This window comes from Cygnus olor, chromosome 2 (assembly GCF_009769625.2).
Source record: "Cygnus olor isolate bCygOlo1 chromosome 2, bCygOlo1.pri.v2, whole genome shotgun sequence".
NCBI lineage: Eukaryota > Metazoa > Chordata > Aves > Anseriformes > Anatidae > Cygnus > Cygnus olor.
In genome coordinates, this window is record NC_049170.1 from 97,170,318 (window position 1) to 97,175,922 (window position 5,605).

The following is a 5,605-nucleotide window of genomic DNA, read 5'->3' on the forward strand; positions in this document are numbered from 1 at the left end:
GATATATGTGGCTGATACCCTATGTAGTGATTTGCCACAAGCATGAACCCTTTGTTAGCAATACCCCACCAACTCCTGCAGGGCATTTCTTTCCCAAAGCTGCACCGTCTGAGGCACATTTGGTGTAAACTCTGGGCTCACCGAGGACAGGAGAGAACATAAACCTGCTCACAGGTCCAATCACTTTACCTAACTCTATTTTTAAAGTTACATGGGCTCAGCTAAATCCCTTACAAATTACATTTTCAGTCAAATTCATACAGCTCAAAAAAAAAAAAAAAAAAAAAAAAAAAAAAAAAAAAGTCTTTATTTCACACACCGCTGTAATTATCTTTAATATATTCAATAACGGAGCCATGGGCTTAAGAATATTAACAATTACGCTTAGAGGAAAAACTAGCGCCGCATAAATTGCATTACACTGTACGGAAGTCGGCGGCATCCCAGCCCCAAAAAAAGGATGCTCAGCCGCCTGTCTGTGCGTTTTTCAACCCAGATCGGCTGGAAAGCGAAGAGCAACGCTGCCACCTACCGCACATAAGCCAGGACACTTCGGTCACCTGCCGGGGCTTCAACCCCAGCCGGGTTTTCCTATTTTCTACTGGGATTTTGATCGCAGTTTTCGAGAGAGCAAAACTGCTCCACCTGCCGCAGTCTTGTGTTCAGGCTAAAGCAGGGACAAAGACTGCAAGCATCCATCCTTTCAAAAGGCTTCTGCAGCTGTTCATCAAAAACAAAGAGAGACTGACAAAATGTGCACGGTGTCGGGGTGAAGCAGAAGTGGAGGAAAAACCTCGACAAAACCTGCCAGAGGATCAGCACGGACCCTGCCTGTGTGGCCATGGCTGCCCCTGCTTGGCCCGCGTCTTTGCACACTCCAAGACAATGTGGGCAGCAGCTGGACCCCCATTCTGGCTCGTCAGTACATGAGCAATAAGGGGAGCTCTGCCAGTTCACAACCTTTTGGGACACAGAGCTTATTCTGAATTTTGGGGACCTCTCAGCAGAGCCTTGCCCATGCAGACTGCCCCAGGCACACCATCCAGAGGGCAGATCAGCAGGCTCTTGCTCTCTGCAGACCTCTTTGCAGCTTTTCCTAGTTTTCTGTTAAATAAGGTCTCAGATCCTTGTCTGCATACTATCCGTACAGCCCATGTCTGCTTTTTTCTGTATTATTTCTTTCCAGTTCACCCGTCAGTGCAAGTCCACCTGCTCCTGCGTGGGCTCCTCTCCACAGGCTGCAGCTCCGGCCCGGGGCCTGCTCCTGCGGGGGCTCTCCATGGGCCGCAGCCTCCTCCAGGCCACATCCACCTGCTCCACCGGGGGCTCCTCCACGGGGGGCTGCAGCGTGGAGATCTGCTCCATGTGGGACCCATGGGCTGCAGGGGGACAGCCTGCTCCACCAGGGGCCTCTCCACAGGCCTCAGGGGAACTGCTGCTGCGTGCCTGGGGCACCTCCTGCCCTCCTTCTCCACTGACCTTGATGTCTGCAGGGCTGTTCTCACTCCTTTCTCCCAGCTGCTGCTCCCAGAAGTTTTTATTTTGTTTTGTTTTGTTTTGTTTTTTCCCTGTCTTAAATATGCTCTCACAGAAGCACAAACAACATCACTTATTGGCCCGGCTCTGGCCAGCAGCGGGGCCCTTATCTAGCATGGGGCAGCTTCTGGATTCTTCTCACAGAAGCCACCCCCTATGGCCTCTCTGCTACCAAAACCTCGCCATGTAAACTCACTACAATAGTAAGCTAGAAGGGCCACTCCTCCCTGAAGGAGCAAAGAAAATCTGAAGTGCATGGGGAGGACCACAGCAGAGATCATTGCTCAGCCCCCCCAGGCTACTGCTGGGGCTGTGTGGGGGTCCCCACCCTCAGAGCATGCCTCTGGAGAGATGGCAGAGGGAGGCCAAACCCAGGCACTGCTTGAGACTCTGAGCCCCCCTTGGTTTCAGTATTACATGCACTTAACCACGGGCATCCTTAATGGCTTGAAGATGCAGATTATCTTCCGGATTGTGACTTGCTTTAGGCTGCTCGTATAGAAAAGCTCAGGCCTGGTGCAAATCTTACCTTGTTTTCCCACCACGAGAAGAAGTGAAATCCCATAGTCTGGTGCACAGAGCTTTAGTCAGTAGAAATTAACCCATGCTTTCCCCCAGAGAAGCAAACTGAGAGCTGAACGGCACTAAAACTCAATCCTGTTATGGTTTGGAAAAGGTGGTACAAAGATGCAACAGCTCATGGTGGAGCTGGAAGTATAGACAGTTATTCTGGTCCTTAGGCTGTATGAAGGAAAGAGAAATAACGATGCCACTTTCACATTTCATTTTCCTACCATAGAAAAATTGTAGCACCCTAATCCCTGACTTTCTCCTGTGTTCTCTCTAGCAATGCAGCTTTCTGAGGCTGGGAAAAGGGGGAGGAGGTGGCTTTGACTCACTGACTTTCTTTGTGCCATCCCAAGCCCTTTTTCCACTCTGCTTGCCATCAAACAGCCTCCAGGTGGCATCCTACAGATGGCCCTTTCCTCATCAAGCCTCTGGTTGAGAGGGTATAGCAATGTCATGTATTCTGACACAAAACCAGCAGCACTGATGTTTGTAACCAGTAGACCAGGAGGCTTTGCTCACTTTCTCATGTTTCTAATACAACTTTTTTTTTTTTTTTTTTTTTTTTTTTTCCCAAAACAACTACCAGAGACAGGAGCAAACTAAATGGTAGTGAACACACTGTTTTCTTTAAAGCTTTTTTTTTTTTTTTTTCTTGTACAAGATGTCTTACACCTCAGCTGTCTGATTTTTATTTATTTATTTTTCCAATCAGCTGCTCGGATGTTGTAGTGATGCTGAAAAGACAGGTCAAATTAGCATTAAAACTGGTCAAATGAAAAAAGTATCTTTAAATACTGAATTAGACAAAAGAAAAAAAGGCTAACAAAGTAAGAGATATTCACAAAAGCTAAAAGGTATTCTTAGGGCACTGTCTGACCCTGTGCAAAGGTGTGCAGTTCAGCAGTCCACCAGCCTGACACAACTCCTCTGCAGTCCACACCACCAAGTTAAACACTTTGCTAGAAGCAAATCCACCTGAAAAACTAAAGCCAGAGAGAAGTAGAGTGCCTGAGCTCATAAAAAGGAAAGCGTTTCCAAGTGGAGTTTGTAAGACTTCAGCCAAGTGCTCACTTTTTTTTTTGCTCATGTTCTTATTATTATTCATGTGATGAGGCTTTTTGTCTTTCTTCTTTGGGTAGGCTGATTTTATCTAGACCTTTTTGTTCCCAGCTGATCTTTGAATCAGCTTTTCCATAAAAAAAAATATAGATATGGACCAACCTATACACACAGCTACTATGAAATAATTACATTATGCCTAGAGCTCAAATCAGGATTTGAACAGAAAAACTATGCAATGATTCAGACCTTAAAAGTCTTCTAGACAATTCTAACAATAAAAATGCAATCACAAAATATAACTGGCATGCATGGTTTCAACCTCTACTGTGGAAGAGATTTGAAACCTCAGCTGGTAATTTGGCTTCATATGCTACAAGATGAAATCACTTTACCTGTTTCAGGTGGCTAAACAATTGTTACATCCTTGCAGAGCCCAAGTCAGTTTACAAAAATGATTATAGGAGCACATGCTACAAGCAAGGCAGGCTTCATTACTTTATCTCAGAGAACTACACGGGAGTACCAGTGGTCTGCAAGGCCTCTCAGGGTGGAATACAAACAAAAATGTGTCACCCAAATCTTCACTCTGCCTCTGCCTGTGTCCCCGTGCTGTTGCAGAGCCCTCCTGCTTCCAGTACTGCAGTGCTCAGTCCTCTTGCAGTGCTTGTCCAGCCATGAAGTTTGCAGCTTCGTTTCCAAGTCCTTTTCCTCCCCTTCCTTCAGGAGGTTCACATCATCCTTGTTACCTATGCTTTCAGAAGTGATGTTCTGGGGAATTATTTTGTACCATAACAAACTTGGTCAGCTTCAGGTAAAAACAAGTCTGTGGTCTTCTAACAGTATTTCTACCACTTCACAATGTCATCTTCCAGTTTTTGGAGGGGGGATTTCCTGTTTTTTAGGAAGATGAAGGATTGAAGTTGTCAAATTAAAATGTGTAAGGCAGGCTTCCCTTTTGTCACTTTTTGAAGACCAATCCCATTTCTTGCCTACGTGCTTTTTTACTATTTAAACCAGAAGACTGGAAATGAAATGTCAGACAATGTAGAATTCTTCTTCCTCCTCCTTCTGCAAAAAAACAAAAACAAAACAAAACAAAAAAACCATAGAAACCATCTCTAGGCCTCTCAAAACAGATATTTTTGACTGGTATCAGAGCTGTCAGTTCAGACTTTCTCTTCATTCCCGGGGGAAAAGTGGTTTCTATGTGTACTTGAACACCTTGTTCTGCCTTTACATGATAGTAGATAACCTTTCCCACCTCCCAGTCACCACAGCTCTCCAGGACGTCTCTCCAGGACGTGGTGGAGAGTAGAGCCACACACCTACACTTACATTGGGTCTTTCCGTACAGATTGCTGGTAAATCAGGTTTCAGAGTACTTTTCCCAAAAATTCTATGGCTTTTGGATGAGCAACATAAGCAACATTACCTTTTTCTTTGCATTTGGACTCCTATCTATGCCGTGACTTACTGAGCAGATAGTTCATTCAGACAAGGCATCAACATCATAAGCTTGGCTCATGAAGAACTAAATTGACAGACTGTTGTTGTTGTTGTTTTTTTCGTTGTTGTTGTTTGTGGGTGTTTTTGATTTTTTTTTTAAATTTTATTTTTAATTACTATACTTGTGCTTACTTGCATGAAAACTCTGTAGGGTGTATGAAGCGTGTATTGGGTCTATTTGAGTGGCTTGTGTTCCTTCCAAGTCAGATTCTCTCTGACACCACCACACCACGGTCTTTCTAAAAAGCTCGGAAAGCTCACTTTCTACTATCATTCTAAATAAAGATAATGACTAAGTTGGTTTTGTTTTGTCCTCTCTTTACCTACATTACCAGTTCTGACATTAAAAATCTGCTGCGTGGCAGCACAGAAAAATTCTGACTTGATTCACTCAAATAGATACATGCATCAACTATTCAAGTAATTATAAAGCCAATAGCAGCAATGTTATTACAAAAAAAAAAAATAAAGCATTTTTATACCATTAATTTATTTAACATTTCTCAAATGAAGGTTGAAGATGGGAAAGCCTCAAGACAACAGTTACTTAAATAGACACGTATATGTGGAAGTAAAATGACTGTTCTTTACTGAGAACATGGCAACTGAGAGAGGGAATGGCAGAAATTGAACAAAATACAAAGTAGGATTTCAACAGAGAAAAATGTATGACTCTTGAGCTTTGGATTCAAGTCTTAGTGCAAACTTTCTGTAAAGAGGTGATGGCCATTTTTTATCTGCTTTATGATTTGTCATTTCTTTGAACGTCTCTCTTTTTTCTTTCCTGCACTAGACTACTTGCTGTTTTTTGTTTGTTTGTTTGTTTATTTGCATGTCATTACATAAGTAATAAAGTCATATGTTAACATCCTGGAAATAAAATCTAAAGATTATCCAACGAAGATTCAGGTAACAGCAAAGACTTCAGTAA